General features: G+C 44.4%; 1 protein-coding gene across 1 annotated transcript in view; it reads right to left on the bottom strand.

Moving 5' to 3' along the window:
- LOC142803658 (uncharacterized) overlaps positions 1-17845 on the bottom strand; it is a 73887-nt gene that overhangs the window by 46643 nt on the left and 9399 nt on the right. The gene's annotated exons all lie outside the window — the stretch shown is intronic.

Below are 17845 nucleotides of genomic sequence, written 5' to 3'. Positions count from 1 at the left end.
TGTTGGTCCCATGAGGTCTGTGAACCTCACACTTTCTGCCCACAAGCCAGCCACCAATGACTGTCTTCATCCATCATTCTCAAAGATTTTCTCTATAAGTATATTCATCAACTAGATAGACATGAATAGTCAAAAGCATTGTACACACGAGGCCCTCATGTAGTCACAGCATATTGAAACATCACCATGAAATGAAAATTTCAGAATTGGCATCCAGTAATTTTGGTGATCAATATCAACATGTTAGAATCCCGGTGCCAAATTTCCTTCACAAGTGATCTTCATTGAAATGGTAACGTTTGCTGACAATATGTACAACAACCCTGCCCCCCATCCCGTTCCCACTCTTACATCCTTCCCTTTCCCAGCACTTCTGGGACAAAATTGCATGACTGTGGCTTGCTGGCCAACGTGCGCGTGCGACCACAGTACTAAATGCTAGTAAAGGCAAATGGCTTTTAGTAACGAAAAACAGAACAAAAGATGAGGAGGAAACGGGGCACACACGTGAGAAACGACTCACAACTCCCTCACAAAGACCGACTCGCAAACATAAAAAAAAAAGGATGGCACAACTGTAAGCGTGTGGTCTCTAGCGCTGATCGAGAAAGAAAAAGAGCTTCTTGATATGTACAATTATGTGAGCTAGCAATTGTAAATGCACATGGTTGTCAAACATTTATCTATTTTCTCGTGTATATTATGCATTTCATGCACTCCTTCAAATAAAATCAGTCACGAGTCAAAAAAGAGAAAAGAAATGCTTCAAAGCCAACTAGCCCGTCAACTAGGTCAAACAAAGCTGCTTTAGACCTACAATAAACCTTACATTTAGACAGCGTGGATATAGACGAGACTTCTGCCAAATTTGACTTTAAATGGAAGCAAAACTGTTAAGAACGCTATAGCAGCCATTTGTGACAATGATGATGATTGGTGCTTTGTGGGGCAAGGGCCATTTGATGGCCAAAGAGCGCCAGTTCCTGGGGCAAGAGATGTGGACAATGTTTGCGATAAGCGGCTGTATAAGGGCCTTGAAATTCCTCGCGCTAAAGCGGGTAAAAAGATAGAAGTATTAAAATCATGACCACACCGTGAAAAGAGTGCGGTGTTAATGAATGACGAAAGTTTGTGATAGTAAAAACCATGGTGGACATGTATGGCATTAGCACAAGTGCCTCCATCGTTGGCACCCTTGCCTCCAAGGACCATGAGGCAAGTGCTTTGCACAGTGTAGCCACCGCAGCAAAAATCTCTATAGAGAGGTCGTGCTACGGATTGCCCAAGTATATCACATGACAGGTAGGAGTTCTCTCAGAAAAGCCAACAACGATTTATGTGTGAAAAGTGGTTCCCTACCGACGAATATTGCCGGATGAAGTGGTATCTGTTGTCGGTAGGGTAATGGAAAGTGTTGTCTTCTCAGCGTGTCTAATTGGTTACACTGGACTAAAATGTGAAGTACAGTGAGTGCTTCTCCACATCTATCACACAATGGTGGGTCACCACCAGACAAAAGAAATGAATGTGTAGTGTATGTATGTCCTGTTCTTAACCTTGTAGGTGTTACTTCTGTGTGGCGTGATTTTGATACTGGCGGCCAAGGCCAAGTTGCGGCTTGACGACATGCAATTTAATGTCTGCGAGTGTGTGTCCCATGTGCTCTGCCAATAACCACTGAGCTTTCCTTTTAGAAAAGGTTTCAAGTCGAGTGCGGGAATTGGTATCGATGTATTGGTAGTGGTTTTGTTGGCGGATCCAGCTAGCCGATCCACCAGAACGTTGCCTTGTATTTCGCGGTGTCCTGGCACCCAGCAGACTGCTTGTGTGAGTGGACTGTGCATAAGAGCGAATCAAGTGAGACAAGGACAGGGTTTATGTGCTTTTTAAGAGTTTTCAGAGGTTTTACTACGCTTAGTGAATCTGTATATATTGTCACGTGCGTCCTGCGAGAAAGATGGAGGCGACAGTGCATACGCGCATCTGCACGCTTTTATGCAGGATGCAAGAACGAGAAAGACGAGGAACTCTCTGGCGCGCAGTAAATAAAAAGACCAACCCGCTGTTGCTTTCTCAGCGTCTTCAAATACGACCTCTGTCTTCACGTCGCGAGACTGGTGGAGGTGCTGGGGCCTGCAACCTGATGCAGGAAAGCGTTGTTCGAGACCGTACACCCAGTCCAGAGCCTCAACATCTTGTTTGGACTTCGGTACACCGATTCAGCCGGCGCCTACTAGGCCTAAGTCCAGAACTCTAGACTGCATCTCCTCTTACCAACATGGCGGCCCCTTCAACGTCTGCAAATCTTTCTCCGGCCTAGACGACTCTTCCTTACCAGGTAACTTTTGAGCCTCCTCGTGTTCCCGAAGTCTTCCGTCGAGAACCATATGAAGATGTTGAGGACTGGCTCGACCAGTTCGAGCAAACCGCTGTGGTGAATCGTTGGGGCGCGCAAGAGAAACTTGGCCATGTCTACTTCGCAATGGAAAATAGCGCTCGCACATGGTACGAGAACAGGAAGCCTACTTTCCAAACCTGGGACAATTTCCGCCAAAAGCTTCTCGAGACGTTCCTGAGTGCGGACCAACGGGATCTCACACAACAGATGATTGAAGCCCACGTGCAAAAGCCGAACGAAAGCGTCGCCATGTTCGCTGAGGATATGGCCCTTCTACTTCGCCGCACTGACCCTGACATGCCCAGAGGTGAGAAAAGTTCGTCACCTGATGCGGAAATTTAGGAACCGCTTTTCGCCGGCCTTGTACGAAATCTGCCAACAACAGTGGATGAATTTATCAAACAGGCGACTGTCATCGAGCGGGCGCTCCAGCAACGATGCCACCACTTTGACCTCCTGCCTGACCACACACATGTTGGTGCCGCCGCTCAAAACACTGCCATTTCCGAAAGCTCTCTACGGCAAATGATCAGGCAAACCCTGCAGGAAGAGCTGCGGGCCCTCGGCCTTACGTCCACCGAGCCTTCAGTTGCTTCTGTTGCGGAAATCGTGCGCCACGAACTACAGCAAGCCTTTCCATCACCAGCGCCACCACCTGAACCTTGTTCGTTGACCTATGCTGATGCCGTTCACCATCACCTGCCTGCCCCAGAAAAAGCACCCTTTCAGCCACGGCCCGTTACCTTGCCTTGGTGGCGGAGAGAACCTGTGCGGCAACCACCAGTACACCGAACCGACTTGTGGCGCACTGCCGACCGTCAACCCCTTTGTTTCCACTGTGGCGAACCAGGCCACATCTCGCGCTACTGCCGTCATCGAGAAGCCCGGTTTGGAAACTTTTCTCGTCCCGCTTCATTTTATTTTGAAGACCCTCGTGACCATGGTGCTGATTACCTGCCAACCAACCAAGCGCCTTCACCAAGTCGTCACTGGCGGTCTCTCTCACCTGCACGAGGTCACACTTCCCCGAATCGCCAAAGCTACGCTGACGCCGTCAGAAACTGCTCCCCAAGCCCGTGCCAGGGAAACTAACTGCCACGACCTTCGGGGGCAAGGTTGCCAATCGCCAAGATGCCAAAAAGACCGCCTTACCTCTACACAAAGATGATATAACGACGGTGATGACGAAGACGACAACAACCACGAGTACTAATGCCGATGAACTTGTACGTGCCGACCTTAGCGTTATTATAGACAGACACTACGTAACAGCACTGGTTGACACTGGTGCTGACTTCTCTATTAAGCGACAAGAGCTCGCCGACTGCCTTAAGAAGGTCAAGACGCCGTGGAGTGGGCCGAGCATAAGGAGTGCTGGTGGACAACTAATGACGCCAACCGGTAAATGCACCGCTCGGCTGGTAATCAGTCATTCGAGCTTCGTCGGCACTTTTGTCGTTTTACCAGACTGTTGTAAAGAGCTGATTTTGGGTATGAATTTTCTGTGAGAGTACGGTGCTGTCATCAACATTCTAGAACGTGTCGTCACCTTTTCCGCCCATCCTTACGTCGACGCCGCCACTGAAGAACAACTGCAACATTTATATGTAGCCAATGATGTGATGCTCCTGCCGAGATCTTGCTGCCTTGTGTCGGTGTTATGTGGACGGCCGTGCCGTAATGAGGTGATAGCGGAGCGAATAGACACGCTATTGCTTATGTAAGGTGTTTCAATAGCGAGAGGCGTTCTGGCATTAACTGATGGGCGGGTAGAAGTACTCCTCACCAACTTAGGCAACGAGTGCCGTCCCATCCAGAAGGGCACCGCAATCGCCTACTACAATGATGTGGACCAAGCCAGAGATTGCTTTGCTTTGCAGCCGGACGACGCGACCGTCCCAGCCTCGACACCTTTGTCTGTCAACATTTGCTCTACCCTGTCATCCTCAAATAAACAGCGCCTACTACAGCTGATACACCAGTTCAAAAATTGTTTTTCGTGCACGTCGAAAGTCAAACAAACACTACCGACCCGACACCGAATCATCGTTGAGGAAAATATGAGACTGATCCGACAAAACACATACCGTGTGGCTCGGAAAGAACGCGAGAAGATCCAAAAGCAAGTTCAGAAGATGCTCCAAGATGACGTAATACAGCCTTCCAAAAGTTCCTAGGCATCCCCCGTGGTATTGGTTAAAAAGAAAGACAGCAGCTTGCGTTTCTGTATAGATTACCGCATGTTAAACCAAGTCACGAAGAAAGACGTCTACCACTGCCACGCATAGATGACTCTCTTGATTGGCTGCGGCATGCACGCTATTTCTCATCGATGGACCTGCGAAGTGGCTATTGGCAAATAGAGGTCGACGAGAGAGACCGTGAGAAAACTGCCTTCGTTACGCCCGACGGTCTTTATGAATTTAAAGTGCTTCCATTCGGGTTATGCTCAGTGCCAGCCACTTTTCAGCGTTTAATGGACACTGTGCTATCAGGACTGAAGTGGCAGACATGCTTGGTCTATCTAGACGACGTTATTGTCTTCTCAGCTACATTCGAGTCGATTATTCACAGTTCTACAAGCTATACGCTTGGCTGGCCTGACTTTAAAACCAGAGAAGCGCCATTTTGGTTTTAGCAAACTTTGCTTCTTAGGCCACGTGGTCAGCCACGAAGGTGTTCGACCTGGCCCGGGCAAAATCGACGCTGTCACAAAGTTCCCCGCATCGCATGACAAAAGAACAGTGAGACGCTTCTTAGGCCTCTGTGCTTATTACAGAAGATTCATCGCCAACGTTTCGTCTATTGCGGCACCTTTGACGCGGCTCACACGATATGTGGGGTTTAACGTCCTAAAACCACCATATGATTATGAGAGACGCCGTAGTGGAGGGCTCCAGAAATTTCGACCACGTGGGGTTCTTTAACGTGCACCCAAATCCGAGCAAACGGGCCCACAACATTTCCGCCTCCATCGGAAATGCAGCCGCCGCATCCGGGATTCGATCCCGCAACCTGCGGCTCAGCAGCCGAGTACCTCAGCCACTACTATACCACCGCAACGGGGCAAGGAACAAACTGCATTCAACGAATTACACCAACGCCTCCAAATACCTCCAGTTCTTGCGCACTTTGACCAGGAAGCGCCAACAGCACTTCACACCGACGCAAGCAATGTACGCCTGGGCACCATACTGATACAATGGCAGGATAACTCCAAGAAAGTGATAGCCTATTGTTTCAGAAGGACCAGAGAGACCGCAGAACCGATACGTCTTCGGTTTATTGTTGACAGAACGAGAATAAAAAAATATATAGAGCGTGCCCATGGCCCCTTTTTCTTCCTCGCCTCCGAGCTCCATCTTCAATCTGCTTTCTATATCTTCCCGCTCGCCAGATTCAACCGAAGCATCCTTCGAGCGAATACAACAGTTGAATCTGCCTCTTGACTAGTTTGCCTTCAGGTGTACGAAGCAAGCATGTTCTAACTAGTCCATCCTTGCCTGGGAAAATCTTTTCGACCTTGCTGAGTTTCCACTGTGTTCTTTTTCGTGCTTCTCCAAGCAGAAGTACATCTCCTTCTTGTATATTTGCGTGACCCTCTATTTTTCTGCTGGCACACTTAAGCTCCCTCAGGTACTCCTTTTTCCATCTGTTCCACCATGTTATCATTGCCTGTTTTCTTTCACTCCAGTAATTCAGCAAACTGTATTCTCCGAGTCTGTTTTCTTCCGCTTGTTCATTGCTTGCCTGCCTCCTATAACGTCCGCCGGTGTGATGGGTTGTGGCTCGTTAAGATCGTCATACACATAAGTAAAAGGCCAGCTGTTAATTACTCCTTCTGCTTCAACAACCACAGTCCGTAAATTCTTTTTTATCCAAAAGTCGAGCACCTATAGTTTTTGCCATGCATGTCGTAAACCTTCTGATCAGTCTTTCATTCTACAATAAACTTCCATTTTATTTTCAGGTTACTGGTATACTGTTGCACCCTTTCATCCTCCACCTTTAGTATCTTGTTCATCTCTTTCTCAAATTTATTGAACGCTCTTGCATTATCACTGTAAATTGTTGTACACAATCCTCTTCTAGCTACGAATCTTCGGAATGCTTGTATAAAAGCTTCTGATGACATCCTCTCGACCAACTCCAGTTGTATGGCTCTTGTTACTGCACACGTAAATATCACAATGCAAAACTTGGTAATTTTGCCGCCTTTCTCCTCTCGAGCATTTAGTGGTCCAGCAAAGTCTATATCAACTGTGTCAAGTGGCCTCGTCTGTGTTATCCTGTCAGCTGGTAGTGGTGAAATTTCTTGTGCCATTGGTCTAGAATTAAAACTCCTAGATGTGATGCATTTCTTTATCACATATTTCACCATCTGTCAGTCATGCACAATTCAAAACCGCGTTCATAGATGTGTCAATGTTGCCGCAATGCCACCTTGCATTGCCACTTGATACGCGTTTAGAACTAGGAGTTCTGAAAAGTGACTTTCTCTAGGTAAAATAGTAGTATGCTTCTCATCAAAACTCAAATCACTCCACTGAAGCCTCCCTTTTACTCTTAGGACACCTTGATTGTCTGCAAAGATGTTCGTAACATACAGATGCATGTTGTCATATATTGAGGTCACTGCATTTTGTAACGTTTTCTGCCCCTGCTTTATCAGCACAAACTCTGCCTTGTCCAATTCTTTTCCTGTGAGCGAACCTGTTTTCCTTTCTTTTCGTCTGTATCCTAACCTGTTCTAATCAATTATCTTTTCTTGACTCGTGGTGGTAGTTAAGCTTGCCACAGTCTTTTCTTCGTCTTTGTTTTCATCACTGTCCGATTCTTGCGTGATGTCATAATCAGGCTTTTGTTTTTCTTTCTTGATCCACGTGGGGCCTTTCCACCATAATTCACTGTTCAGCAAACTTTTCATCTTCATCCCCCTTGTCATCAAATCCGCAGGATTTTCATCACTTTTAACATAACCCCATTGAGTCTTGTTGGACTTGTTGATTTCTGCTGCCTGGTTGCGAACAAACAGATCTTTCGTCTTGTTTGACTTTACCCAGCATAATACAATTTGAGAATCGGTCCAAAATTTCACACTCCTTAGTTTCCTGACGAAATTCTCAGTTACATGACTGGCAAATCTGACTGATATTGTGGCAGCCAACAACTCCATTCTTGCTAGTGTAATCTTTTTGATTGGAGCGACTCTGCCTTTTGCAATGATTAAATTGGCTTCATTGCTTCCATCGGAGTATTCTGTTACAATGCATGCTGCTGCTCCATACGTCATTGGACTAGCATCGGAGAACATGTGTAGAGTCGATACTTTCACTTCAGCTTGCTTGTTGTCATAGCATCTGTTAACAGTGAAGTCATCTAAGTGCTGAAGCTCCTCCAATCAGTCCTTCCAAGCTGATCGATGCTGGCTTGGTAACGGGTCGTCCCATTTCAGTTTATCCATCCAAATTTTTTGCAGCAATATTTTTGCTCTAACTGAAAATGGTGTCAAAAAACCTAGAGGGTCATATTGACACAAGATAGGCTGGCAACTATAGTAGCCAGCCTCTGAGGAGGACAACGAAGTAGTTCTGTGTTCGCATGCTCTGGTGTTCGCGTTTCTGGCCCTTGGGTTACGAAAGTACCCTATTTTACCCAGCACCTCCACCAGAAAGTGTCGCAAAGACACAGGTACGCAGGTACAAAATAGGGCGTTTTCTTTCGTAACCCAAGGGCCAGAAACGCGAACACCAGAGCATGCGCACACAGAACTACTTCGTTGTCCTCCTCAAAGGCTGGCTACTATAGTTGCCAGCCTACCTTGTGTCAATATAGCCTTGCCGTGGCTTGCAAAACTTTTTTTTTTAGAGTTGTCTCATGTATTTGTAATTTCGCCATGTAGTGTCGGGAAAGCTCAGCACGTCGTCTACGAAATTCCATTTTAGTCCCAAAATCTTGATTTCTCCCTTTTTTCTTGTCCCTCGATCCAGATCATCTCCTTCATCAAATAGTTTTCTTTGTTCGGCGTCATCTGAAGTCCATTTTCTTGAACTCATTCCCGCATTACGAAAAATTTTTCGTGCTTCTTTGTGTATCTTTGATGTCGAGTATTCGTCGGCTCCTAGTAAAACGTCATCGACGTAGATTCCTTTCCGAAGTTGCACCACAACTGCAGGATATTTCTCTTCAATTTATCCAAATGTCGATGAATTGTGACCGCTAGAAGGAAGCTACTTGGTGTAGTTCCGAAAGTAACCCTCATCATCTTCTACGTTTTTATCTTCGAGGTTGGCATATCTTCGCTAGGTATTTTTTTCCCACCACATAAATCGCAGTGCGTCTCGGTCATTTTCATGTATCTTGATCTGCAAAAATGCTTTTTCCACGTCGGCTGACATAGCGATCTTGTGATGACAAAAGTTCATCAGCAAGGTTGTGATGTCAAGGTTTAGGTTTGGCCCATTTTCCAAGTTGTCATTCAAGGATTCGCCTGGATTCTGGCTTGACGATGCGTCAACGACGATCCGTATTTTTGTCGTTGTTCGGTCCTTCTTAATTACCGCTTGATGTTGCATGTAGTATACAAATTCGTTCTGTATATCTGATCCAGCATCTTCTTCGACGTTTTCTGCTATTTCTTGCTCGAAGTACTCTCGGATAGCTTTGTCATAGGCTAGGAGCTCATCTTTATCCTTGTATAATTTCTTTGTGACCTGGATAAGCCTCTTCTCTGCAATGGTGTTGTTATCGCCCAATGTTACGTTTACCTTCCATGGTAGCCGCACTTGGTATCTTCCTGCCTTGAACTCCATTGTTTGTCGGACGTACTCTAGCACATGTTCATCACTCATCTTTGTTGCCGATTTTCCCTTGATGCGCATGTTTTCCAAGTCCCAGAATCACTGCAGTTCGTCCACATTCGTGTCCGATTTGGCACTGACCTTAAGTACCACAAGCGTCGATGATTTCATTGGCACACAACGAAGTCCTAGAGGACCTTGGACCGTCCATCCCAACATCGTTTCTATTGCCATTACTTTTGGGTGAATATCGCGAATGCGACCAGTTACTACGGTCCAGTAATAATCTGCTCCAATTAATATTTTATTTATATATTTATTTGTCATACTCTTAACCCTCACTTGAGGATCGTTACAGGGAGGGTGAAGAATTGAGTTGCACAAAATTAAATATTTGAAAAATCGTAAGATGAACTCTGTAACATATAGCATAATTATATGAGAAACACAGTTACACACTTTTTCACTCAATATATTAACAACATGATCTCTATGACCAATGAAACATTTCTATAGAAGCACATACATGAACACTGATAACTATACATTCTCAACAAAATGCCTATCAAGAGCAACCTTAAAATCACTCAAAGTTCTTATTTGCACCATATCGTTCGGTAAATCATTCCACATATTAATAGCATCGGGAAAGAAGGAAAATCGGAAGATATATGTTCGAGCATGTATTGGTTGTATGAATGTAGTGCATGTTGTTCTTGGAAACCTTTTGTAAAAAGGCTTCAAATAATCATCCCTGTTTATTTTCACCCCGGCATGCAGGATCTGAAAAAAAAGTTTCAACCTTTGTTTCCGCCTTCTTCATTCTAGCAATTCTAATTTACATACTTTTAACATTTCAGTAACAGAATCCCTTCTTCGATATTTGGAGCAGATAAAGCGAGGTGACATTCTCTGAATGTGTTCTAATTTATTTTTTAAGACCTTTTGGTGTGGGCTCCACACAGCGCTAGCGTATTCTAATCTCGGACGCACATACGTTTTGTAGGCAAGCAGCTTGACATCTTTTGTGGCTCGGCCTAACTTCCTTCGTAGGTAGCACAATTTTCGACATGCTGATTGACAGATGTTATCGACATGAGGACGCCAACTCAACTTATCTGTTATAGTTACACCCAAGTATTTAAAATTACAGTCTTTCACCAGCATAATATCACCAATGTTATATGCAAACAAAAGCACTTCCTTGTAATGTGTGTGTAAGTGGATTTTTTAATGTTAATTTCCATACCCTATTTAGAACACCATAAGTTTAGGGTTTGTAAGCACTGATTGATATTCACTTGATCTTCTCTGCATGATACCGGACAATAGATTAGGCAGCCATCTGCAAATAGCTTAATTTTTACTGGTGGTTGGACAACTGATGATATATCATCTATGTATAAAAGAAAGAGTAGAGGCCCCAATACATATCCTTGAGGCACTCCCGAATACACCTACAGATTTCCCGACATAGCATCTCCCACTCTAACTGCTTGTTGTCGATTGCTTAGATAAGCTCTGATCCAACTGAGAACATTCTCAGTAATACCGACATTGCGAAGCTTGAATAGCAGCTTATGGTGTGAAATTCTGTCGAACGCCTTTGAAAAAGCGATACATATAACATCGATTTGCATACTGGCATCTACAGCTATACACAAGTCATGTATAGTTTCATCCAGTTGTGTGACTGTTGAAAGGCCACCACGAAATCCATGCTGAAAGGGGCATAATAATTCATTTTGTACTAAAAATTGCCGAATATTTTTTGCCATATATGTTCAAATATTTTACAACATGCCCACGTGAGTGAGACAGGCCTATAATTGTTCAATGTTGTTTTATCACCACCTTTAAAAATTGGGACAACAATTGCTCTACGCCAATCTTGAGGTAACGAGTGGCATTTTAAAGATTTCTCGAAAATAATCACTAGGTAGTAAGACAGCCACTGCGCAAATCGTCGCAAAAATTGATTCGATATGCTGTCAGGTCCACATGACGTTTTGGTATTTAAAAGAAGTAGTTGATTGAACATAACTTCTCGGTTAATATTTATATCTTCCTGAAGTGTCACTGTAGTACCCGATTCAATTTTCTCGTTGTCACCCTGATCCTCACAGAAAACCGATTGAAAGAATTGATTGAGTCTTTCAGCTATATCTGACTTGTCTGTGATAACTTCTTTTCCATCTACAATAAGATCAATTCCCTCATTCGCTTCCTTAAAAAACAGCCAAAACTTACGTGGTGAGTTCGTTAGAAAGTTAGTGAGTGTGTTATTGAAAAAATGTTTCTTGGATTGCGCTATCTCTGCTTTCAAGTTTTCTTTAGCACATGATATTTCGGTCTAAGCCCTATGAGTTCTGCGCAGTATTTTAGTTTACGCTTCATGTGAATTATTTTCCTATATCCATGGATTTCTTCGCTTTGTCTTTTTAACGCGAGTGGGTATGAAGTTGTCTGAACAGTAACCTACAATTTCCTTAAAAGGTTTCCAGATCTGTTCAACGGACTCAAGTTTTGATGCCTCCTGAAATTGGCCAAGCAACATTTCTAAAAAGTCCAGGATTGCCGTATCATCAGCACGACCGTAATCTTTATTATGTGCATACACATGACGCTTTGCTCGAAAGCCGGTATCAAAAAATACGTCAACCACAACCATTCTGTGGTCTGATATGCCGTCTTCAACTGATACGGCATAATCAGTCACTCTACTCGATATGAAGACCAAGTCTAACAATGGCTGTGACGTAGGGGTAACTCATGTATAATCTTTTACGATTTATGTGAGGTTACGAGAAAACATCAGCCCTAATAACCTATCAGCACTACGGGTTTCTGCATGACCAGTTGAAAAGCTTACCCAATTTATATGCGCAAAATTAAAGTCACTAGCCATTATCAGTTTCTGTTTTCATTTACATGATCACACAAAAACATAATTAATTCTTCTAAAAACTCGGGTGGACTGCCGAGTGGTCTGTAGACGGCTCCAATGAGATGCGTATAAGCATAATTCACCTTGCACCACACTGTTTCTGGCAACTGGCAATGTACTATTGTTGCCGCTACGTTGTTTTTAATTATCAGTGCCACACCACCACCTCGGGTGTCCCTGTCCCACCGAAAAATCTTGTATCCTGGCGGTACGATGCAGTTATTTGTTATAGCATTATTCAACCATGTCCCGTTAAGGTGACGGTACCACCGTCGCCATCTTGCGAGTAGTTTCTGTTTGAGCCACCAGAAGACGCCACTAAGTCACGTTTGGAAAAAAGGGAGGAAAATGCACTCTCCGCCGTCGTAGCATGCAGTGGGGAAGAGCCTGTTCCTGCTGGAACTAATCCATTCTTTTCCGGGGGGCCCCTGCTCCCATATCTCCTTTGAAACGTTTCAAATGTGCGTGACGCCCTCCCCCCCCCCCCCCTCCCGCTCCCCAATAACAACAACAGCAACAAAAAAAGGCACGGACCCGAGAGCCTTTGTACTCCCGTGCAACTGTCCGGAAAAGAGGTGCCTCTCTCTCTCCTGGTAACTTATAACTATTTACAATAGAACGGCGCTGAACCGCGCTGCCGCAAGTGTTGCTGGAAATAATGGTTTGGTTTCTGAACCGACTCTTTCTCTTCCTCGCTAAAAAAGAGTAGAAAGAAAGAGTAGAAAGAAAAAGAGTGGAAAAAGAGTAGTTCTCGAGGAAGTTCTTCAGTGGCCCTGAATACCGGCAGTGTTGGGTCGCGTGGAACAACGCCGACCTTGTGCACGTGCATAGTAATTATAGATTTCTCCACTGTCAGCAGCTTTGGTTCGACTGTGAATGTAGTGTGGGTGTCGCGCATGGTCCGCTTGATACTTATGTCGCTACATTCAGAAGCTACCCAGGAAGCTCCTTTCCACTACTTCCTGGCTATCATATGGCTAAATATGGCTCGCTAACTAACGGCTTGCAAAAGAGTTACTGCGCATATGCGAGTAAGCTTGTTTTCCACACGAAAGCCTCAACGACAGACTAGCAGACGAATAATTTTTTTCCCATTTACCACTAATCCCTGTCTTTCCTTTCTTTCGTTTTCTCCTTTCTCTCAGTGGAAGAGGAAACTTACAATGAGGCGTGACATTCCTGAAGTACGTTTTGAGAAGTCTTGGTGCTGATCCTGCCCCTTCGTATGAATGTGGAGTGGTGAACACGTTTAGAGCGAGAAAAGCAGTCAGGGAAGCAGAAGTTTTACAGGTGTTTGCAAAGTGGGCGCCAGGTGCAACACCCTCTACGACGGAGTTGCCTTGTCGGCGCTTTCGGGAAACGGGAGACAGGATGAACGAATGGATTCGCAGCGCGCCGTTGAGTACACAACGAGCGCCTAGCAATGGGCATTTCTGAGAACGCGGCATCCGCTCCCGTCGTTGTGTGATGACGTCAAGAGGCCTCAGCTAGTCTAGAGGGTATTGGCCAGGGGTCGCTCACTATTTTGCAAAGGCCAACGTAAAAAAAAGAAAAAAAAGATTTTTTTGTCGAGCCAGGTGGCACACTTGTCACCACCCCATTATAACGGGGACGCTCATATCATCCATCCATCCAACAAGGCTGTTGCAGTGGTGGCGCGCGACGCAGAGGTAGTGATTTACGTGGACAAAAATTGAAGGCGTGCAGACTAACTATACGAACTGGTACGGGGTGTGTACGCCTGTGGAGTGTTTTAGTTTATTTACTTGATAGGTGTTTTTTTTTTTTGTTCTCTGGTTAGGGCGAATTAATCTTGCCCGCCCGATACAGAGGGATCAGCCTCAAATCATCAGAGTCAATGGGCCTTTTTCAGGTCCGAACAGCGCCTCCAGTGGAGATCACCGAAATCGAAACTGGGAGTCCGTGGCCTCCGAAGTTATCCGCCACGGCCCGGTAGAAAAATCTCGTAGGCCTGGTATTTTTCGGGATAATTTGCAAACGACGCCAGGTGCCCTTCAGTTCGCACCTGTCGCCGCCCTGTGCAACGTTTATAGAAGCTGTTTGGCTCTGTTACTCCCCCAAAACATGGCGTCAAGTCACCACCACTTGCACCACTTCGCATGTGCAGGCTAGTCTCCCGAAAAAAAGTCCATTGTTATCCTAGTTCAACCGGCGTCACGTGAAATATTCAAACACACATACACTGCCAGACACTCGTCACCTCCCTGCGATGGGAAAGCGCGCTTCAGATAATGTCCTACGGGCTTCAAAAATATGGGGAGGCAAGGTCCAGTTCTTTGTGTCCTTCAAAAACGCTTCTACAGTCACCTGAGTACAAAGGCGAGCAACCAAGCAATTCCTGGAATCTTTGGCACAATAGCCTAACCTGCTGGCTATGCATTCCTGATGTACAGTGCAACACGCTTTATTCCCTTCTTCCTTTCTCTCTCTCCTTCTCTTTCTTTCTTTTTCAGCAGGATTCACCCACTGAAGTCTAAAGAAGTCCATCCGTGTTTTGGCGGCTTGGATGGATGGATGGATGGATGCTATGAGCGTCCCCTTTATAACGGGGTGGTGACAAGTATGCCACCAGGCTCGACAAAAAAAAAAAAAAAACCTTTTTTCTTTTTTTTTATGTTGGCCTAATGCCTCTACTTCGATAAATTCTATCTTAATGGAAAAAAGGTAAATTTTCAGCTTAAGTTCTCTGCCATTTACGGCACACTGTCCATATTTTATTTTTCCAATATTTATTTTTGTCCTTTCTAATTTTCTGCCACCAATACTCTAAACGTCTCTTACTTATTTCAATCGCGGGTGTGTTCAGCTTTCCATTGTTGTCCCTAAAACCCAAGGCTTCCTGTAGGCTCGTGCCCAAACGTACACCTGGGTGGATATCTCCACATTCAATTAGTTATGTTTAGAAGCGCCACTTTTGACGAACGTCGGAACTGACGTGAAACAACTTGATGTTTTTTTTGACAGATGGCGCCACCGTCAAAAAGTGTTTGCGAGCTTTATTATTTTTGAAAAATTTTTTGTTTCAAGCACCGCTTCGTAAAGTTAGTGAGTACTGGTGATTACAAGACACTACATGGTCCTGCTAATGTGCAATACTTGTTGTGAATTAGCCTACAAAAGACAAAAAAAGGAAATTTGCACGAACCTGGCAAGCAGAAAAATGAGCTAAATTCACAGCTGTCCTACAAATTTTCTAATTAACTTACGACAATTTACTCTTCATAGAAACCTAGGGAAAGGCTTGCTGATTTATTATTGAAGATTTCAGAGTTTCAGCTTGGTTAGTTTTGTCCCTTCGTCGGTAATGCCTGACCAAGTAGCGCCATAAATTGCCGTATTGAAGGAGTAATAATTCAAGAACTGTTCATCAGAACACAAAACAACTTCGCGTACACATAATGTACATTGTAGCCTGGAAACCCTTTCAATATTGTTGTTCTGCAGAAAATAGACAAAAAGTTATTTACTCACAAACTTTCACTCTTTTGCCCAATTTTATTAAAGCGTGCATCAATTTCTAATTGCTTTACTGGCAATATCTCTTCATAGAAACCTTGCATAACGCTTCGTTAAAAGGCTCAGCAAATTTCATTTCGTCATGTTGGACAGTTTTGCTGCACTGGCAGTACAACGGAGGCTTGTACAGCAAAAACGCTGTTTTTTGCTCACATTGTTTTAATTGCCATGAAATAACACTCCAGACTAGGCGAAAATACTAGTTGTCATTAGAAAGCGGAGAACGTAAACTTTCTAATGCAATAGAACTCATATTCTTCCATTGAGCAGAGCAAGCACAGTGAGCCAGTAAACAACGACTAAAATGTCGAGCTCTTGCCACTGGAGTGGGACCGCCACCTTAAGAAAACAACATGGGGGCTGTGTGTAATCAACAAGATTTCTAAATCTGTTACTTTATTTACAATGCTTCGCGCATTCAGTGAAAGAATTCTTAGCTATGAACACGCCATCTCAGATGATTTTATGCCACTTCCATCGGTCAGCTTTGGCACATTCGAGCTGCTATGAGCGGAAGTTGCAGAGCTGTGGTTACGTTCCTTGTTATCTTTTTGTTGCTTGCATTGAGTACAAATATTTCGTGTCGGATCCCACTGATAAAGCTCGCCGTTCACTCTAAGCTTGTCATGAATCAACTTCACTTTTGCTCCCTTTGCCCTTTCGGTTTCGCAGCTTTGCCATAACTTTTTCCTAGCGTAGACAGTTTCCTTTGTGTAATCATTGCTGACACTAATAGTAGTCCCCTTCAATTTTTCGCAGTTTTTTAGCACACTTTCTTTTTCGCGGTAATCGTAAAATTAATGATGACCGGTCTTGAGCTATTTGGTTTTTGCATGCCGAGTCGGTGGATATTGAAGTTTCCATATTTTTTTCTTTCTTTCTTCTCAATGTCATCAGCCAAACGAATTCCCATCCATTGATCTTGCTCTTTCGTGTAGTGTCAACGGTGGCGATGGTAGCACGTCACAGGATATAACTTATATTTCCAGTGCCTCAATCCTGGCTCTGATGTGGGGTCCTTCCTCATGCTGACCTCGGCGACTTTCATGTCTAGTTCCATCTCTCCTCCTCCAAATGATCCTACGGTAATCCTTTCAGATCTTTTTATCTTGCACGCTAGTTTTCTTGACAGTCTTTTGAGGATGAATGTCCTCTGGCTCCCATTGTCCAGCAGAATCAGTGCGTAGCATCCGCTGTCTTCTCCCTCTGTCCACGGAAAGGCTTTCTGCACTAGTATGCACTTGTGTTCACCAGACTGCTGTGCGTGCATGTTGAAGGACTTGCTGGTGTCTAATCGGTCAGGTTGCGCGCTTTTACGCAGTTGCTCAACATCATCACCGCTTTGCTGCTGTGCTGACTTTCCTGCAGGCGTACGTGGTCGACACATAGATGTCGCGTGCCTTCCCTTGCATGTTTTGCAGCGTACATTAGCGCGGCATATCTTCGCTGTGTGGTGAGGTCTGGTGCATCTGAAGCACCTTCGCTCCTGTTGCAAGGCTTCTTTCTTCTGTTGCATAGTAATTTTTCTTCTGCAATCTTCGTGTAATGTCCAGTCATATCACAGAAGATGCATTTTTTCATCGAGGTGCTTTGAAGCGTAGATGTTCTAGTCTGCCTCATACTGTGAGGTGACTGGGTAACGTCGTATTTTTCCTCTCGAGTTTCTTCTCTGCTGCGTGTATATATATATATATATATATATATATATATATATATATATATATATATATATATATATATATATATATATATATATATATCTTTAAAAACTCCATAATTTCTTTCAAACTGCTCGTGCTGTCTCTTGATCCTGAGTCCGATTTCGTAGTTACAAGTCTGTTGTCACCTTTATCTCCTTCATCTTCATCTCAATCCTCATATCCACCGGTAGTGCAGATTTTACAACAATAGCTATCACTGTGGCATAAGTACCCATTTCCACTCCTAAAGACTGCAATGCTCGTGTGTTCACTCACAACTTTTGGAACAGTTTCTTCATCCCATCTACATCTTCAGCACTCTTCACTGCTTCCACGTTTGCTAGCTCTTTTACGTAAGTCTCTCCTAAATGATCTTGTCCGAAGGTTTCTTTCAGAAGCGCGATTGCATGCTCGTAATTTTGATCAGAGAACTGCAAACCTTCTATGAGGGACGCAGCCCCGC

The sequence above is a fragment of the Rhipicephalus microplus genome, chromosome 3 (genome assembly GCF_043290135.1).
Source record: "Rhipicephalus microplus isolate Deutch F79 chromosome 3, USDA_Rmic, whole genome shotgun sequence".
In the NCBI taxonomy this organism is placed as follows: domain Eukaryota; kingdom Metazoa; phylum Arthropoda; class Arachnida; order Ixodida; family Ixodidae; genus Rhipicephalus; species Rhipicephalus microplus.
Note: the sequence above shows the minus strand (reverse complement) of the source record. Positions and strands in the feature narration are given on the sequence as shown.